Below are 21802 nucleotides of genomic sequence, written 5' to 3'. Positions count from 1 at the left end.
CGGGGCGTGAGTCGCGCTTGGGTAACTCAGTTGGTAGAGCACTTGCCCGCGAAAGGCAAAGGTCCCGAGTTCGAGCCTCGGTCCGGCACACAGTTTTAATCTGCCAGGAAGTTTCATATCAGCGCACACTCCGCCGCAGAGTGAAAATCTCATTCTGGAAACATCCTCAAGGCTGTGGCTAAGCCATGTCTCCGCATTATGCTTTCTTTCAGGAGTGCTAGTTGTGCAAGGTTTGCAGAAGAGCTTCTGTAAAGTTTGGAAGGTAGGAGACGAGGTACTGCCAGAACTAAAGCTGTGAGGACGGGGCGTGAGTCGTGCTTGGGTAGCTCAGTTGGTAGAGCACTTGCCCGCGAAAGGCAAAGGTCCCGAGTTCGAGTCTCGGTCCGGCACACAGTTTTAATCTGCAAGGAAGTTTCAGTCTACAACTTGGTGATTCTTCATCCAAATCTCGATAACTGAAGATACAACTGCGTCTTGCTTTTTCGATGTTTCATCATTTTTATTTGCAAATTCTGATGTCATACCATTCTGTTTCTTCGTAAATTCTTCAGTCGCTTCAATACAATCGACATCGTTGGGAAAACCAATTCAAACCCATACCCACACATACCATAAAAACTGATGTACGTGTGTATGTATGTTCCGCATCTCCTAAACCGTTTGACTGATTTCATCCAAATTGGGTACACATATTACTTACTGTCTGGACAGAATCTCTGCAGGAATAGGGACCAGAGATGTACAAATTCCTCTTCCAGCCTGCCTGCCCCTTCGCAACCATTAAACCAGCTCAAGTTGCCGCAACGGAGACGCAAAAGTACAAGTGTACTGAAGGATTGTGGTTAAAACAGGCCAAATAGGGTTTCCGCAAGCCTGGCAGGCTGTTGCACCTGACAACAGGTTGCGGTATCAATAAATCGTGACTAGCTAGGTTTATATTTACGTATGGAGTTTAACTGCAGCTCATTTATAATAATCGGGGGAGCAGCAAAATGAGCAAACCAAACCTAAAGGAGATTGAGGAGGAATTAAGAGCTGAGGAATATACAGCAGGCACGAAACAGAGTGCAAGCTCAGGAGGGCAAAATTTGTCTTGTGTGTCTGAGGCAGCTTCAGACAAATCGCTAGGTATCTCGCAATACAAATTGTGTAAAATGTTACTATACATTCATTCGGGAACCTCGAGTATGGCACGACAAGCAGTTTCACCACTCCACAAATATTTTTCAAGTGGACAAGTGTGTGGAAGTGTATGCTAAGTACTTGAGGTTATTTAGCAATATATAGGCTTCCTAAATTTAGGGCAAACGTTTATTGAACCAGAAAAATCTATATGGCTCAGTGGATATTAAAAACCACATTCTGGTAGTATGCATCATAGCGCGAAGAAAGTTTAGTATGGAAGAAAAGATTCTTCTTTCAGGCAAGTACTTTTTAAATTAACATAATAAGGAAATTGAATTTCATATGTGCTAAAACGCATTTGGGAAATTTAGAATGAACTATTTTAAGTCAATTAGAATGAATTCAACGAACCTGCAATACAAATCATGGGAAAAGTAATTTAATTTGCTATAACTGTGGTCATATTTGGGTGGAACACATTAAGGTTACGGAGTCTGGTCTTCCAAAACCTTGCTTTAGTTGACGTTGTAGTATAATAGACATCTCAGGTTCTTAGGTGCAAAGGCTCTCGACTTTAAGAGATAGTTCCCATTAACACAGAGAACATGTACTAGAGCTGATCTGATGATGATTTGAATTGATAATAGCCAGTAGTAATCGAAACATGGTGAATTTGCAGAGAAACCGTTCATACTGAAATAAGTAAATAAGCCAGAAATACGCCGAAAACTAAAAAAAATAAAATCCACCATTTTTGGCCTACATTTACCCAAAATGAGTAAATGTTTCATTGAGTCTCGTCTTGTGGTACTTGGTTATTTTCATCAGCTACTCATAACACTATAATGAAATCGTATAGAAGAAACTGCTACGTGGCCTAGCAGAGCGGGAAGATGGGCAGGCAAGAAATATTTCAGTAGCCTGCTTTGGTTGGGCATACGTTAACTTGGATGGGAGTAAGGGAGCCTGCCCATTCTGCTGATAACATGCGACAGCTTGCCTGCCTAGCTCCGAAATGTGTACACTTCTATAAGTACCATCTACATATCAAAGGGGTGTGAGTGAAACAGCGCGCCAATGCACACAATTTATTCATCCGTATTTGAGAAAGAGAGCACTTGTAGAATTGCAAATAACTTTACACATAATTTCAAGCCTTGACGAAACTTTGTCTCGCCGAAGAACCCCACAAATCATGAAAGGATAAGAATTTGTCGCTTATTACATTTTCGCTGTTCATGCAGTAAAACTGATACTCGTCCGTGACGTTTTAAATTATTATTTCTTTACTACTGGCTCTACACACAACACATTTCGCAGAGACTAGCCTTGTATGCCACTGAATGTACTTCCAAAAGTATATCATTGTAAGAAACTTAGTTCAGGAGATAGACGTCATAAACATTGAGCTGCGTTAAAATGAAACATCTCAAATATGTGTAAAGGGACATACGAAATTTTTTAGACATAGGTGAAATATATGTCACATACGCTTCCGAGGGCAAAGCTATTTGTAAGAAACTCATTGCAAATCCCTGGAACAAGAAGAGGAAGGAGAAGATGAATATGAGGATGAGGAGATAGAGAAGAGAGGGGGAAATAAACAGGGAAGAGAGGAGGAGGTGGACAGGGAGAGGGAATAGACAGAAAAAATGGAGAGGAGGTGGTGGACAGAGATCATGTGGTGCAGGAGGAGATGGATTAAGAGGGGGGGGGGGGGGGGGGAAGCAGGAAACGAACAGCGAGAGGGGCAAATATGAGACGGACTAATGGAAGACTGGAATTTTTTAAATAACTCGGCTAATGGATCGGATAGTTGGCTAGCTTCAGCCACATGTTATTTCTGCTATCGGTTTGGTCCTGCTGTCTGCTCAGTGTTAGTGTCCATTTCTGCCATCTGCGATCGGATCCGTACTGGAATAATCCGCGAGTGTCTCATACCGTGATCGGCCGGAAGCTCCCGGGTACTTCTGCCTACTGATGGATTCACCCGGTGCGGCTGGCGAGGGCGCGAATGGTTGGCAATAGACCAGGGACGGCCGCTTACCGTACCTTTGGGAGTCGGATGAAATCATCGGCGGCGCGGCTGTCGAGGAAAACCAGCTCTTTCAAGAGCCCCAGTCCGGGCCAAGACCCGTGGGTGAGCTGCTATTAGCCTAGGGTGTCTATTTTCATTTTTATTAAAATAGGGGACATTTAAAAAATTTCACAAAAGAACTGGGACAAATAAGGAGAAAACTGGACACAAATTATATTGCCATAATTTTATGGACATAGTTTACCTATACATCATGCACTCAGATCATCCAAATAACTGTTTATAGTTATTCTGCTGCACTGTTACCGTACTTCTCACGTTTACGCGTTCTGGCTAGAAGGGCATTTTCTTTTGATAATGTATAATTAAAGTCGGTACATGATGAAAGGTGGTTACACTGAGCCACTGCGCCAGAGATTGCGCCAAAGAGTATTATTAAGCCGCCTACACAGTGCCTGTTAAGAACTCGTGGTAGTCAGTGCCTGTCGAGGACTCGTGGTAGTCAGTGCTTGTTAAGAACTCGTAGCAGAGAGTGTTTGTTGAGATGTGCTAGTAGGCAGTGCTTGCTGAGATGTGATACTGAAGAGTCTTATTGAGATGTGGTAGTAGAGAGTCGGTGTAGAGATATATTGTAAGGATTAGAGTGATTTTCATCAATATAAATGAGGTAACAAACTCCGTTTCTTTTTTTCTCATTATTTCAATGTCCTGAATAATGCGTCATTACAGGTTCAGTCAACAAAGCATCTGGCTTGTGTTCTTGTATTAGAGTGTAATTCTGGTTTTCTTACGCAATTATAGTATTTCTATTTTTTAATTACTTCAGTATAAATGATATTTAAAATTTCTTGTCTTGTTGAAGAAGAACCGTGCCAGATGTGTACGTTGAGTCACACTCCCACACACAGAACAATTACACTTGTGCTTTGCGTTCGTGGGTTTTATAGTTGCTGGGGACTTAATTAATTAATTGTGTTAACGAAAATTTTCATTTCATTCTTTGTTGTTGTTCTATGCAGTCAGATTGCGGACAAATACTAGTCAGGGCCAACCGATTACGAAACAGCGTAATCGGACATACAGCAACTAAAAATATTTGCATTATATTTAATTAAGCCCACATGCACGTGGCGACCGCTGCTTCGGATCGTCCCTTGGAATTCTTCTGATTGTAAAAATAGTAGACAGTAGTATTGTTGTAGTAATTTGTAGTTTAGTAATTGTAGTCTATTTTGCATGTGTAGATTTGGTAATTGTCATTCTTCTAATGGTATTTTTTCTCAGAATTTGATTTGTTGTCTTGTATACGCGTTTGACAATTTAGAGCAATTATTTCAATTGTTCGATTAATCGTGTTTGAGGGAAACATTTCGTGTGAATGGTATTGTTGGAGATGAGGAGTCATTGTGTGTAATTTTCGTACAGTGACGAGTTTTGTATGTTTTGTAAATGATTACGCGATCGATGAAAAAGGCGAAAATGATGAATAGTGAGAATGACGAAATTGTTAACATGGCGAACCCGCCAACAGAGGAAAACAGTATGATGAATAATGAAGTGGAAAACAATTTAATCATTCGAGAAAATAGTCCGGAACCATTTCAAAATTTTTCTCAATCAGAAAATTCACAGAATACGAGATTAACGATAGAAGGTTCTGAAATAGTATCGAACACAGATAGCCTTACAGCTATGACGGAGGAAGCTGGTTTTGTGGGAAATGTTAGGGGTGAAAAGAATTTTGAAACAGTTACTATGGAGCAGTTGATGAGTGCTATATTAAATGTGGGATCACAGTTACGATCTGAATTAAAAACTGATATGGGAACAATGGAAACACGGTTTAGATCTGAATTAAAATCACAAGTAGGAACAATTAAAACCGAGATGGGAACTTTGGGATCTGAATTAAAAACTGATATGGGAACACTGGAAACACGGTTAGACTCACGAATAGGGACATGTTTCAAAAATATGAAAGATGAATTAAAGAAAGAAATCAGAGAAGAAGTACAACCGATTTTGAATTCTCACAATAATAGATTAATTGCAGTAGAGATTAGACAAAGGGAACAGGATAGAGAACAGGAAGAAAGAGATCGCGTGATAGTACAAAAATTTTCAGAATTAAATTTACAACGTGCACACGATAAGGAAGAAATAATTGAAAGAATCGAGGAATCCGTACCAAATGACAGATTAAATAACCTAACACAACAGTATGAACAGTTAACTACTAAATATGTTACGGAAGACGTAAATACACAGAAAGAACAAATAGGTGACTTATCGGAAAGAGTTGAGGAGATTTCAGATAAATTGACAAATCTTAGTTTACATGGGGACAGAGATTCGGATGATACAGCTCCATTACCATTTGCAGAAACCGAAGAGTACCAGAACATAAATAAGCATGTTGAAAATCAGGGAAAATTTAATGAACGCGTGAAAAGAGAAGTTGAGGCATTACGAAAGCAAGTCAAACAAATTGAAGGCGAAATCGTAGGAAAAGACAGCAGAAGATATTTAGAATCACGGATAGCAGAGGGCTTTGAAGAAAATAATTTATTTCATTTACGAGAAGCAACAAGAGAGCGCCAGGTGCGTGAACTTGACAATAATCGACATTCGGACTGGGACAGACGGGGTAGGTCTTTGTCGCCACGAGGCGAAAACTTTGACTATAAACACTTTTTGACTGTTCGGAAATTTAAGATCTTCCGTAATTCTAAGAATGACATACATCCATGTTCATGGCTAGATCAATTTACGTACGCACTTCCGCCAGATGTGCCACAAAGTCACAAACTAGAAATTATGTGCGGCTATTAATGTCCTCAGGGGATTCACTACTCTAAGTGAATATGTGCCGTAGCGAGCATAGGGCCCCGAGCTGTAGTGATGCTATTTCCCTTTTAGTTTTCTGCACCGCTGCCTACTCTTTTACTATTCTTTGCATCTGTCAAACCAACTCTTCGACTATCAATCTATCTAGTGAGTAAGTAAACAGTAACCGGATATGACTATTTACCTAAATGTGATTTCGGAAATTACCGTTTGGACTTACTGTACCTTCAGCAGCATTCATTCCTAGTTTAAACGAAATTTTACCTGTTTATCTTCGTGACAATATTACTTCATATGTTGCCGATATTCTTATTGCGAAACGTTATTGGAGTGAGCACAACATCATATATCAAACGTTAAAATTTTTGTGGAATGACATACTTGTGAGAAACGAACAGCTACATGTAAACACGCAGAGAATACAAGGATACCGCGCTGTGTTTTGGCGGCGGCACATACTCAAAGCAACAGTCAAGTCTGCGCGCCGCACAAGGCAGTCGTTGACCGCAAACAATTACTTCCTACGTCACGCGCCTACAGCTGATCGAGCGCTCAGTGCGAATGTACTGACAGCCGTAAACAAACACACAGTTTAATTTCTCCGATTAAATTCAGTATAAAGCTATAGTGATTTGATGAATTATGTTATTAACATTCAGTATTTTTCAGGATACGGTTCTATAAAATATTTAAGAACTTCAGGTAAATTCTGTGCGTGTCCGACGTTAAGACGACTTACTATCGAGAAATTTTCAGGAAGAATGTAATTTCTAAGAAGAAACTAATAAACTAAAAAGGGTAACTATCAATTGAGTTTATTTTTTCAGGTAACATATTTCCACGTAGGTACGTACTTTAGACGTAATTTGCTGCTCGCGATTACGTGATTCATACTTTGTGCTAAATTTCATGTTCTATGAAATTACTTGTGAAGCGACGTGCTTGCGTACGTTAACTGAATTTGACAATGATTATTAATGAACTGGATTGTAACTTGTGTATATTATGCATCGCTTGGCTGCACTGCTTTTTCGCTGATGTCATATTTTTTAATTATGTGCCTGCTGTGCTTATTTGTTTAAATTATAATTGTCACCTGATTAATTGTGCTGACTGTGGTTATGTATGTAAGGTATACTTTGTGATTTATCTGCTTGCGCCTTCATGTTTACTTACTAAGAAGACATATGAACATTTATTTGCTTATGCTGATATGATGCTAATGACCTGTTTATTACGTAAGATATATGTTTACTGCTATGCGTATGGATTGCATATTTACACATTTCTGTTTTGTTGTCATAACTACTCTTTAATTTGGTATATAGAAATGTTGATATACTGTGTATGAACATAGAGTTTAGGTCACATTATTGTATTAATTATAGATTGTTCGCTTGGCAGAGCCTCGTTGTAAGAATTGTGCTACATCCACTTGTTGACATTCTGTTCTCTACTGGTATATTTACTCGCTATTGCTTGTTTTGCTTACACTCAGTGCCTTATATTTTTTAAGATAGGAAAATGAACTGCTATAATTCGACGAACGACATTAGTACAAGAAACTTCATAGATGTCACATGAGCTGGAGGTTTTATGGAAGCTGTATAAATTTATACTAATAGGAAGGAAGCTAAAGACATGACATACCAAAACTAGGTTTAGACCATTGGCAGTTATTACCCTGCATTCTTCGTGAGCAACTGAAATAGTGACACTTGACACAGAAATACTCCACATGTTTGCTTCTGTTTGCCATAATTCTTGAAGTGGTGTACACACTGTGAAATATTATGATCATTCACACTCCGTAATCGTACTTAATTACTGAAAGTAATTCGAACTAAGTCTGTTAGAGGTCATGTATGCATTTCTTTTGTTTATAATTCATAATGAGTAGAAGATTTGGGTCAGATGGATTACACAGAGGTTGTGTGTTGACAGTGTGTCTTCGGATTGTATAGGATGATGAGGTTTGGATTAGGATTTTATCTGTACTTGTTCGAGGAGACTGACTAGAGGAAAGAGTTGTTATGGAAGTGAAATGATATTGGCAATAAGGTTTATATGTATCGACGTATTGAAGAGGTATTATTGAGGTATTATTGAGATTGTGTGAAGTTGATGACTATTGGGGTTTTTGTGGACAAGAGGTAAGGTAAATGATATTGATGATAAGATTTATATGTATCGACGTAAGAGGTATTATTGAAGTATTGAGATTATGTGATGCTGATGATTATTGGAGTTTTGGTGGATAAGAGGTAAAGTAAGTGAGGTGCATATTTTTTTTGTTGGTCTTATGGAACAAGGAGGATGAAGATAGCAGACTAGAACACTAAAGTAGAAGGAAGATAGTCTATACACACACTTTGTTAAATCACTAAGCAGTATACACTTTTTTTTGAAGAGAGGAAGTATTTGCATATCTTGGCACACTGACAGTTGTTCAGCAGCAGTACATTTTGATCTGGCTTGGCAAACATTGGTCTTGACATGATGACTACGACGTTCACTTAACTATTATTGACTGTTATACATTGCTGCCACTACTACTTGATACACATGATGAACATCAAATTTTGACAGAATTGCATTTACACAGTTAACACTATTCAATTACACAGTAGTACTTAATGTGGATGAAAGGTGAGTGAGTGTGTTTTGTGTGTTTTCCTTTCCTAATCCTAACCACCTATCTCCTAAATATTATTTTATTTGTTTGTAGTGGCTTGCACTGACACCCATAAATATTATAGGTTTACTGATGTCTGTGTTTTTGTAATAGTTAATATGACAATTATCTGACATCATTTGTGTGTTTGTTATGATTTGTATGTTTAGTGCAAAAGCATTTTTATGTGCACTCAAACCATTGTTCATGCCTGAACTGTCTGATTAGTGATAGTGAATATTATGAACTGTTACCTGCACTTATTCAACATTGATGTGTGACACTTAGAAATGTTTAATTTCTGCTGATGAACTGTGTGATTAGTGATAGTGAATATTATGGACTGTTACTTGTACTTTTTTTACATGATTAGTGCCACTAGGACATGTTTAATTTCTGCTAATAAACTGTGATGAACAGTGTGATCATGATAGTGAATATTATGGACTGCTCTCTGGACCTGATCATCATTGCTAGGTGCAACTGATGAACTGCTTTTATTGAAATGATGTCACTTGTTGGTGTCTGCACCTGCTCAACATTGCTGGGTGCCACAGATGGAACTGTTTCTACTGAGATAATGTCATTTGTTGGTGTCTGCACCTATTCAACATTGCTGTGTGCCACTAATGGAACTGCTTCTACTGAAATAATGTCACTTGTTGCTGTGTGTACCTGCTCAACTTTACTGGGTGCCACAGATGGAACTGCTTCTACTGAAATGATGTCACTTGTTGGTGTCTGCACCTGCTCAACATTGCTGGGTGCCACTGATGGACTGCTTCTACTGAAATGATGTCACTTGTTGGTGTCTGCACCTCCTCAACATTGCTGGGTGCCACAGATGGAACTGTTTCTACTGAGATAATGTCACTTGTTGGTGTCTGCACCTATTCAACATTGCTGGGTGCCACTAATGGAACTGCTTCTGCTGAGAAATGTGACTTGTTGCTGTGTGTACCTGCTCAACTTTACTGGGTGCCACTGATGAACTGCTTCTACTGACATAATGTCACTTGTTGGTGTCTGCACCTGCTCAACTTTACTGGGTGCCACTGATGAACTGCTTCTACTGAAATAATGTCACTTGTTGCTGTGTGTACCTGCTCAACACTACTAGGTGCCACTGATGAACTGCTTCTACTGAAATAATGTCACTTGTTGCTGTGTGTACCTGCTCAACACTACTGGGTGCCACTGATGAACTGCTTATACTGAAATAATGTCACCTGTTGCTGTGTGTACCTGCTCAACTTTACTGGGTGCCACTGATGAACTGCTTCTACTGACATAATGTCACTTGTTGGTGTCTGCACCTGCTCAACTTTACTGGGTGCCACTGATGAACTGATTCTACTGAAATAATGTCACTTGTTGCTGTGTGTACCTGCTCAACACTACTAGGTGCCACTGATGAACTGCTTCTACTGAAATAATGTCACTTGTTGCTGTGTGTACCTGCTCAACACTACTGGGTGCCACTGATGAACTGCTTCTACTGAAATAATGTCACCTGTTGCTGTGTGTACCTGCTCAACTTTACTGGGTGCCACTGATGAACTGCTTCTACTGACATAATGTCACTTGTTGGTGTCTGCACCTGCTCAACATTGCTGGGTGCCACAGATGGAACTGTTTCTACTGAGATAATGTCATTTGTTGGTGTCTGCACCTATTCAACATTGCTGTGTGCCACTAATGGAACTGCTTCTACTGAAATAATGTCACTTGTTGCTGTGTGTACCTGCTCAACTTTACTGGGTGCCACAGATGGAACTGCTTCTACTGAAATGATGTCACTTGTTGGTGTCTGCACCTGCTCAACATTGCTGGGTGCCACTGATGGACTGCTTCTACTGAAATGATGTCACTTGTTGGTGTCTGCACCTCCTCAACATTGCTGGGTGCCACAGATGGAACTGTTTCTACTGAGATAATGTCACTTGTTGGTGTCTGCACCTATTCAACATTGCTGGGTGCCACTGATGGACTGCTTCTACTGAAATGATGTCACTTGTTGGTGTCTGCACCTCCTCAACATTGCTGGGTGCCACAGATGGAACTGTTTCTACTGAGATAATGTCACTTGTTGGTGTCTGCACCTGCTCAACTTTACTGGGTGCCACTGATGAACTGCTTCTACTGAAATAATGTCACTTGTTGCTGTGTGTACCTGCTCAACACTACTAGGTGCCACTGATGAACTGCTTCTACTGAAATAATGTCACTTGTTGCTGTGTGTACCTGCTCAACACTACTGGGTGCCACTGATGAACTGCTTCTACTGAAATAATGTCACCTGTTGCTGTGTGTACCTGCTCAACTTTACTGGGTGCCACTGATGAACTGCTTCTACTGACATAATGTCACTTGTTGGTGTCTGCACCTGCTCAACTTTACTGGGTGCCACTGATGAACTGATTCTACTGAAATAATGTCACTTGTTGCTGTGTGTACCTGCTCAACACTACTAGGTGCCACTGATGAACTGCTTCTACTGAAATAATGTCACTTGTTGCTGTGTGTACCTGCTCAACACTACTGGGTGCCACTGATGAACTGCTTATACTGAAATAATGTCACCTGTTGCTGTGTGTACCTGCTCAACTTTACTGGGTGCCACTGATGAACTGCTTCTACTGACATAATGTCACTTGTTGGTGTCTGCACCTGCTCAACTTTACTGGGTGCCACTGATGAACTGCTTCTACTGAAATAATGTCACTTGTTGCTGTGTGTACCTGCTCAACACTACTGGGTGCCACTGATGAACTGCTTCTACTGAAATAATGTCACCTGTTGCTGTGTGTACCTGCTCAGCACTACTGGGTGCCACTGATGGACTGCTTTTTACTGAAATAATGTGACTTGTTGCTGTGTGTACCTGCTCAACTTTACAGGGTGCCACTGATGAAACTGCTTTTACTAAAATGATGTCACTTGTTGGTGTTTGCACCTGTTGACCATCGCTGGGTGCTACTACTGGAACTAATCATTGAAAGCATTTTATGTGAACATTTGTATAAACTGATTTTTTGTGTATTGTGTAAACTATTATGTAAAGCCACATGTATGTAAGAATTTGTATTGCCTACTGTATTTTATATATTAGGTTATTGAAAGGTCAGTGCAAAGCCAAAATTTTATCTAATTATGTGATATTTAGGTATTAATTTATCTTTTATTTTTGTCTGTATTTTTGTGGATGAATTTGGTGGTATTTTCACCACCAATGCTGCCAAAAATACCATCAAATTCTGGCCTGTGGAGGAGGGGCATCTGAAAGGTGGCTACACTGAGCCACTGCGCCAGAGATTGCGCCAAAGAGTATTATTAAGCCGCCTACACAGTGCCTGTTAAGAACTCGTGGTAGTCAGTGCCCGTCGAGGACTCGTGGTAGTCAGTGCTTGTTAAGAACTCGTAGCAGAGAGTGTTTGTTGAGATGTGCTAGTAGGCAGTGCTTGCTGAGATGTGATACTGAAGAGTCTTATTGAGATGTGGTAGTAGAGAGTCGGTGTAGAGATATATTGTAAGGATTAGAGTGATTTTCATCAATATAAATGAGGTAACAAACTCCGTTTCTTTTTTTCTCATTATTTCAATGTCCTGCATAATGCGTCATTACAGGTTCAGTCAACAAAGCATCTGGCTTGTGTTCTTGTATTAGAGTGTAATTCTGGTTTTCTTACGCAATTATAGTATTTCTATTTTTTAATTACTTCAGTATAAATGATATTTAAAATTTCTTGTCTTGTTGAAGAAAAACCGTGCCAGATGTGTACGTTGAGTCACACTCCCACACACAGAACAATTACACTTGTGCTTTGGGTTCGTAGGTTTTATAGTTGCTGGGGACTTAATTAATTAATTGTGTTAACGAAAATTTTCATTTCATTCTTTGTTGTTGTTCTATGCAGTCAGATTGCGGACAAATACTAGTCAGGGCCAACCGATTACGAAACAGCGTAATCGGACATACAGCTACTAAAAATTTAAAAAATATTTGCATTTTAAATAATTAAGCCCTCATGCAATGAACACCATTAAAGTGTGTTTTGACAATGTACAAGGCCTTCGTTTTTCCAACATTCGTTCTGTTCTTTTTTTCCATCTGATCATAAATAGTTCACTAAGGAAAACACACATTCCACAGCAGCATTACATCTGGGAATTGCCAGGCAAAACTCTCCCAAATAAGTAATAAGATACTGCAGCGCGGGTATTATTCGAAAAAGTTACTGCGTTGTTCTTCCGTACATGCATGCAAACCCGAAGGAATGACACTGCGGTGACTACAGCCGTTATGAAATGCATTAAAGGTATTTGCAGTTGCGAATGTGGGCAACCATCAGCTGTATAATGGAATGATGACAGTGAAAATTTGTGTAAGGTGACCGTTCACGATAAGCGGGATATCCGTGTTCGAGTCCCGGTCCGGCACAAATTTTCATTGTCGTTGTTCCCCATTAGACAGCTGATGGTCGCCCACATTCGCAACTGCAAAAGCCTTTAATGGAAATTAATCATGTTTTTCACGTTAATATATTTACTATTGAAATAGGAAAATATTTTACATCACATTGCAGTAACACTTTCATTGTTTCCTCCTTCAATTTTTTTAAGTTCTGTACACACGAAAATTCATCGGAAAGTTCGTCTCCATCAACATAAAAATTTGGCTCAACACTTCCAACACAATTACAGCAGTCCCGAACACCCTTCCACTGTAGTTGCTCGTTTTCAATGATCACCCAGCCAAATACATTCATTAGCATATACAGATCAAGACTCATAGAAGATGTCAGCAGAACTATGAACCTCTTCAACTCTAATTTCACCCTCTTCTCCCAAATTTCTCAGTTGCTCATGCACAAATGACGTGAGAAATCTTTCAGACTTTCTACACTGCTATTTGCTCAACAATTTGTTTATTTCTTGATGCACTTCCACTACTGTGATTTCCTGTTTCTCAATACATTTAACTGTTGTGGAGAATGGTTTTAGCTCGTTCACAAGAAAATGTAGAAGGAAAATCGTTTTCAATGAATTGTTTAAGGATAACGGAACACTTACCAAGGGAAATGAAATAGGATTTTAAAAAGCACGAAAAATCTCTATAATCCTTCCAAATTCTGGTAGCAGAGGTAGCCATCTTGTCTTGCTATGCCGAGTACCGTTTTGTATTCAGTGCCAGTAAACTTGTGTTCAGAATTGATTGGCAGTCGATAGGTAAGCAATCTGAGCCAGGTTGTAGAGTATTGTGCACCACATGTGCTGGGTAGCCAACCCTGTAATATAATTCACTGTCATCTTTTGCACTTTACCGAACATATTGTGTTTCCCTTTTCATTTGTTTACCACCAAAATTGGTGTTAGTGTTGTCCACAGAAACTGCAACAACCTTTCCCTCAAGTTAATATTTCCTTAAAATCTCCATCACGTAATTCTGAAGTAAATCTAAAGGCTCTCCGGAAAAATTAATCAATTCGAGCACTTTCATTATGATTCCATTATCTGAGCGAAAATGTCTGAGAAGGAGAGAAACTAACTTCAAATCCAGATGACTCGATGTATCAGTCATTACAGAAATGTATTGAGCACATTTCAATTCATTTAAAACCTGCTGAGTGGCATACGGTGCAGTAACTTTTGAAATGATTGCATTATATTTTTGTGTGTCCACATGTGAATTTTGGACTAAAAAGTTTTTTAAGAAATGGTGCAGTACAATCTATTGATTTAAACCTAAAGTATGGATTGCACTGTGGTATTCAAATGTGCTGCCAACTGTCATTCATTTTAGTTGTTGTTTTTAACTTTACGTAGTAGTCGCTCATACTTTTTCTTTTGGAGAGCCATGTGATGTTACTTCATCTTAATATGATTCACAGTGTCAGACCTTCCACCATGTCCAATTGCAAATTTGGATTTGCACTACGTACAGTCTATAGCTTCTCCACTCCCACTGATATAAAGAAACTCACTTTTTTATTGTTGGTAAAATTACACTTTCGTTTTGGCATGATAAAAAACTGGTGATTACGTAGATTTAAAATTGTCACGTATCCACTATAACGTCTTCAGACCGCTTACAACAGTAATCGGTATTACCAACAGTGTAAAACATTAAAGCAAGTAACAGTGGCGTAAATTATATCTGAACCGAAGAGAGGGTTTAAGCGATGATAATTTTTCTTGTTATTCGTAACCTAGTTTTATGTAATTTCTTTCTTGCTGTTAGTTGTCTGTGACTCCTTCGAGTTAACGAGGAAGTAAAGTGCTAAAAGTCATCACAGCTTTAGTTAATTGTAGAACGTAATACCCGGAAGTTTGAAAACAAGTTCTCCTAGTGCTGCTTCGTAGCGTACATAATTGCGCAGTTAACTGCAAATCAAATATCCGACAGAATAAAATACTTTGGCGAAGCGGAATCACAAAAGAACGGGATATTTGAGCATCCCCAGAAAAACTGTCGGGACGGCGGAATATTTTGTAAATGAAGAACGGGACGAACGGACATCCTATACTAGCCCCTCCCCCCCTCCCTTCCAAGCCAGAGGCGCCGGTCCGGGGTAAGAGGCGGACCCTGACTTTTTCGCTCTCTTGAATCGTGCTGATGACTAATGAAGAGAGCAACGATGCACTTTTGGAGCCTGGAGTTCCAATCGAGGGCGAGTTGAATGTTGTAGAGCGGCGTTCGAATTTTGTAAAATTATTCGACTGCAGTGTGCTGCATGTGAAAACCAGCAATGGAAAGGACAGTCTATTAAAAGAGCCTATAGCGAACTGGACACTTCCCTTTGCACATCCTGAAGGTAAATAGAAGTAAAAGAAAACAATGAAAGGCTACCTAAGCAGCCAGCAAAGGTCAAAACTTAAGCAACAGTAGTTACAGCAGCAACTGGTGCACCTAAACAAATAATAGCTGAAACAATTGACCTAAATATACAAAAAAGAGTGCCCACTGTCTTTATCAAGCCAAAGCAAGGTTAAGATATAAAAACTATGAAGACAGACATTGAAAAACATATTAATTGCAAGACAGATAAGGTTAAAATTAGCACAGCTCGAACAGCCAAAATTGCATTGTGGATGGTGCGACAGTCCATAACAGAAAAAAATTACTAAGTGATAAGAAGTTGAAAGATAAGTTTGTATGAGAACCTCTGCGAAAGCGGAGACCACTCACGACATTTTATGATGTTCCATCATACATGTACATTCATTGAGGTAACAAAAGTCATATGATACCTTCTATTACCCTGTCGGACCTCCTTTCGACAGCGTAATGCAGCAACTGGACGTGGCATGGACCCTGCAAAAATAATGAAATGTGTGGGGTCATCCACAAGAGTGGTAAAAGAAATCCGTTAAGCTTCGGTTACATGATAAATGGGGCCAATCTATAGGCCGTAAATTCAACTAAATACCTAGTAATTATAATCACGAACACGTCAAATTAAAAAGAACATTCAGAAAATATGTAAGTCAACCAAAGACTGCGTTTTATTGCCAGAACACTTAGAAAATGCAACAGATCTACTACAGAGACTCCCTACACTACGCCTGTACACCGTCTTTTGGAGCATTGCTGCGCGGTCAGGGAGCCTTACCGGATAGAATTAACAGAGAACCTCGGGAGAGTTCAAATAAGAGCAGCACGTTTTGTATTATCGCGAAACAGGGGAGAGAGTGTCACTGACATGACACAGGATTTAGGGCAGACAGCATTAAAACAAAAGCGTTTTTCGTTGCGGGAGAATCTTCTCACGAAAATTCAATCACCAGCTTTCTCCTCAGAGTGTGAAAATATTACGTTGACGCCGACCTACATAGGGTCATAATAAAATAAGGGAAATTAGAGGTCGCGCGAAAAGCTATAGGTGTTCGTTTTTTTTTTTGCGCGCTATTCGAGATTGGAATAATAGAGAATTATTGTGAAGATGGATCGATGAACCCTCTGCCACGCACTTAAGCGTTATTTGCAGAGTGTCCATGTAGATGCAGATGCAGATTGAGCCGTGCTGTCTCTATAGCGGTCCATAATTGCGAAAATGTTGCCCGTGCATGATTTTAGGCGCTAACTGACCTATCGATTACTCCCCATAAATGTCCGATGGGATTCAAGTCTGGCAATTTGAGTGGTCACGTCATTCGCTCGAATTGACCACAATGTTCTTCAAACCGGTCGGGAACAAGTTTGACCCGGTGACACGGCGTATTGGCATCCATAAAAATTCCATTGTTGTTTGGGAACATTAAGTCCATGAATGGCTACAAATGGTCTCAAAGTAGCTGAATATATTTCCAGTCAATGATCGGTTAGTTGGACCAGATTAGCCCGCCCGATCCATGTAAACACAGCCCACACCATTATGGAGCCACCTTCAGCTTGAACAGCGCCTTGTTGACAACTTGGGTACATGTCCTCGTAGGGTTTGCGCCACACTTAGAGCCTACCATCAGCTATTGCCAACTGAAATCTGGACTCATCTGACCAGGCCACGGTTTTCCAGTCGTCTATGGTCCAACCGATAGGGTTACGAGCCCAGGAGAGGTGCTGCAGGCGATGTCATGCTGAGAGCAAAAGCACTCGCGTCGATCGTCTGCTGCCATAGCCCATTAGTGCAATACTTCGCCGCACTATTCTAACGGATTTGTTTCGTGTGCCCCATGTTGATTTCTGCGGTTATTTCAAGCAGTGTTGGTTATCTGTTAGCACTGACAACTCTACGCAAACGCTGCCGCTCTCGGTCGTTAAGTAAAGGCCGTCGACCATTGTGTTGTCCATGGTGAGAGATAATGCCTGAAATTTTGTGTTTTCGACACACTCTTGACACTGTGAATCTTGGATTATTGAATTCTCTAACGATTTCCGAAATGGAATGTCCTGCGCATCTAGCTGAAACTATCATTCCGTATTAAAGGTCTGCTGACTCATGTTGTGCGGTCTTAATCACGTCGTTTTCACATGAATCCACTGAGTAAAAATGACAGCTGCGCCACTGCATCGCCATTTTATACGTTGTGTACGTGATACTGCCGCTATCTGTACAAGTACATAATGCTGTACAATGGCTTTAGTCACCTCAATGTACTTGACATTTATGAACACTTTGAAGGACACATACCCAAGGAAACGTTTCTAGAGTCATTCAAATTAAAATTTGAAAAGAGATCGAGGGATAAACACACTGTCAGTCATGTTCTGGAGATAGCGACAGATTTACGAAGAACAATACTCCAAACAGGAAGATTATACTTTGGTTATAATGACAATACCCTTAAAAGGCCACGTGTCATCGTGACACGTACACATGTCTGGAGACATTACGGTTTGTCGAATATTTGAACCAAAATATTTTGCATTATCACTTGATAATGGCTTTAAGGCCGAAATTGCAGTTTTGAAGTAAATAATCTCTACAGTCAACGATGAATATGACATTCTTTAAAAAATTCTATACGACTTTGAGCCTCAGCCATTAGAAGTTCGTAAAATGTATTAGCAGTTGATGGTTTTCTTCTTTCTTATAGGCCAGCCGGGGTGGCAGAGCGATTCTAGGCGCTTCAGTCTGAAACCCCTTGACCGCTACGGTCGCAGGTTCGAATCTTGCCTCGGGCATGGACGTGTGTGATGTCCTTGGGTTAGTTAGGTTTAAGTAGTTCTAAGTTCTAGGGGACTAATGACCTCAGATTTTAAGTCCCATAGTGCTCAGAGCCATTTGAACTTTCTTATAAGTATCTGTCTTGAAAATAGATTGAGCCAGCCATATTATCTTTTGCGCCTTATGAGTGCCGAAATATTAAGGAAAATTGTCATAGAAAACGTTCTAGTGCATACAAACTTTGTTGCACGCAAAATTGGAGTGTCTCTGATCGGGATTAATAGCTAGAAAGTCGGCCACGGTGGCCGAGCTGTTCTAGGCGCTTCAGTCCGGAACCGCGTGACTGCTACGGTTGCAGGTTCGAATCCTGCCTCGGGCATGGATGTGTGTGATGTCTTTAGGTTAGTTAGGTTTAAGTAGTTCTAAGTTATAGGGGACTGATGACCTCAGATGTCAGGTCCCATAGGGCTCAGAGCCATTTGAACCAATAGCTAGAAAGTTCAGCAGAATGCGTACGCTTTCCTATTCGAATTAAAAGACTACGAACTTACGGTACTATTAAACACTGCAGAAGCGTTAAGCGATCGATGTTGATCATGACATAATGACGTGACGACTCGAACTTCATTAATGAATTAAACGTACCCTCTTATTACGTCCTCTGAATTCCATTTAAAAGTAGAAGCCTACATATGTTCCATAGGGTGTTTACAGAACTGTCTTTGACATTTCATATAGTAACTTTATCACATCACATTTAAGGTCGTAATATTAAATACTGTGTAAATACCAGTTACTGGTCAGGAAATACGCCTAATGTTATTTTTTGTTTGTTTTTACAGGTATGTTCGCTTTGCGAAGGAAACATTTATCTGGTGCCTGCTGCTTTTAAATAAAGCTACAATTTATCGTACAATACACGGAAGGTAAGTCTGTAGCGTAAAAAATGTTTAGCCATGTAAATAGTTGCCAACTGCTAGTACAACTGCGATAACGTCTTCACATTGTTCCAAAAAAGAAGGGTATGTAGTTCGGGAAAGATTTCAAAAATATTACTGTGCGCCTGTTGACATAACGTGACCGATGGTCGATGCATTTAATCTTAATATTGTTTGTGACGATATGCGCCTAACAACCGTGTGACATGTAGATGAGGTCTTGGAGTCTGCGAATATTTTGGGAAATTTGTGGTAAGGTCCTATGGGACAAAAGTGCTGAGGTCATCGCTCTCTAAGCTTACACACTATTTAATTTAACTTAAAGTAACTTACGCTAAGGACGGCAGGCACACCCATGCCCGAGGAAGGACTCGAACCTCCGACGGAGGGAGCCGCGCAGACCGTGACAAGACGCCTAATACCGCGCGGCTACCCCGCGTGGTTGCGTATATTTTTGTGCCTCATTCTATAGTTCTTAATTGACTTTGAAAGGGGGCGTATTGAGGAACCGTTGGTCGTGCTACGAACTGAACATGGTATGACGAAATTGGAGTGACTATTGAGACTAGACCGTAGATGGCTGTAAAAGCTATTTTGCCGTCATAATGAGGGAGGTGAACTGTAGGGAGTCGGTTGACACATACGTTTAGTGTAGGTATACTGGAGGGGAGAGAGGACAGAGGCTTGAGACAGAGTTGCAGTGGAGTGGGAGGTACGGGACTTGTTATTGTTTACCAACGATGAGCGATTGTACAGAAATATGGCAATAAGGCAGACGTAGTTAACTGGAAATGCTTGTGATTGGAGTCTGAAGAACAGGTCGGACTGCCACACATGGACATATTCTTCCTCGAGGCCAGGTAGTTATGTTCACCTAAATAGACTTGGCGTCCAACATAATCGTGGCAAGGAAGTAAACCCCCAACCACAGAAAGTAGTTGCTGTATTTGAGGTGGCTACGACCGACTGATGCTCGCAATGCGAATATGTGAAAATTCGTAAAATTTTATTAAAAGAACTTTAGAAATACTTAAGTTAGGTATGACGAGGTGGCGAGGTAACTTTAAATTCGCAAATTATTCGCTAATTATGAACACTGATCTAGTTTCTCATTCCAGTGAACGATGATTAACTAAACTAGTAGCATGTCAACAATGGTTCTGTTGGCGGTGACAGTACATGAGTCCTGGCACTGTCTGTTGATAACACACATGCTGCGAGGCTGTGAGACCATGGACATACTGCCTGAGTGGAATTGTGCATTCGCTGAAATCCGCGGTTGGCAGATGCAAGTTCATTTGCGAACTATTTCCTTGACGTCAAGCGGAATACAGCCCGCGTTTTGAGTCTTCTGTGTGCCTTCGGACCATGACTGTATGGCGCTACGCTGGAGACTGGCCTTGACATGTGGCGCGTTCTGTGTGTAAGGCTGCGTACCCTATCTGTCGGCACACTCAGCTCAAGGGGCACAAAATTGTTAGCTTTTCCGTTATTTAGTTGATGGAAGAGGTTGTGTACGGATGGGGCTGTAAACAGGTAAAGATTTGGAGCGTTGTCCCACTGCAGGTCGAGCATACGGATTATGTCCCTAGATGAGTGAATGGGTCGAAGATTTTTTAAGCAATACACCCCAGTACGTTATCCTGGACAGAGAGTCAGGAGACATTTCCGCTCTTATTCTCTGTATGCGCGACCATCTTCATGGTAAGCCATCACACTCTTACATTTCAGCAAGCTAATGCCCACCCGCACACGACTAGAGTTTCTGCAGCTTGTCTTCGTGCTTGCCAGACCCTTCGAGCATTATGGGCAGAGCTATCCACGCAATACAGTACTTCGATGATCTAATGCGCCAATTGGATAGAATTTGGCACGACATCTTTCAGGAGCATTCCAAAACTCTACCAATCAATGGGTAGCCGAATAACTGCTAGCATAAGGGCAAGAGGTGGACCAACGCTTTATTGACCTCCTCAATTTGCGAAACTCCTTCTCTTGAACAAATCTTCCAATTTTTCCTGCAGCTGTAATTATTTGTTTGTCTGCACATGTACATCACATCTCCCGATATCCGTCCCATTTGGATAATTGCTTTGCAGTGCATATTTCTCTCTTTCTTTCCTTAGAATTTACATAATCATTAGGATTTAACAATCCAGGCCCTGCAGCAGCCTTGGTGGGGCGGAAAATAATAATTTGCACAGCTCAAACCGAAACTCAGTCAGACGCAGCAGTCTCTCGTAAACTGCGTCATGGTAGCAAATTAAATCAGTGAAGTGTACAATAACTTTCTTTTATTTCCATCAATAATCACACAAATTTTGGGGCTGAGACTACTGGTTTCGGTCAGCAATGTCCGTCTTCAGATATGCAGCAAAACGTTGGAAAATTAAACACAACTACTAGGCAGTTTTCATATTAAAACAATAAAACTTGCCGTAACGAAGAGTGTTACTTCCATAAATAATGGAAACATGCGCTTCAAATATGACGAGGCATACCTATTGCCGGCCGGAATGGCCGAGCGGTTCTTGGCGCTACAGTCTGGAACCGCGCGACCGCTACGGTCCCT

At 40.5% G+C, this 21802-nt stretch overlaps 1 protein-coding gene across 1 annotated transcript in view; it reads left to right on the top strand.

Annotated features, from left to right (window-relative positions):
• The window catches only part of LOC124615911 (high affinity cAMP-specific and IBMX-insensitive 3',5'-cyclic phosphodiesterase 8A), a 1662866-nt gene that overhangs the window by 115459 nt on the left and 1525605 nt on the right, over window positions 1–21802 (top strand). The window lies entirely within an intron of this gene.

This window comes from Schistocerca americana, chromosome 5, assembly GCF_021461395.2.
Source record: "Schistocerca americana isolate TAMUIC-IGC-003095 chromosome 5, iqSchAmer2.1, whole genome shotgun sequence".
Taxonomy (NCBI): Eukaryota; Metazoa; Arthropoda; class Insecta; order Orthoptera; family Acrididae; genus Schistocerca; species Schistocerca americana.
This window is presented reverse-complemented; position numbering and strand designations above follow the sequence as displayed.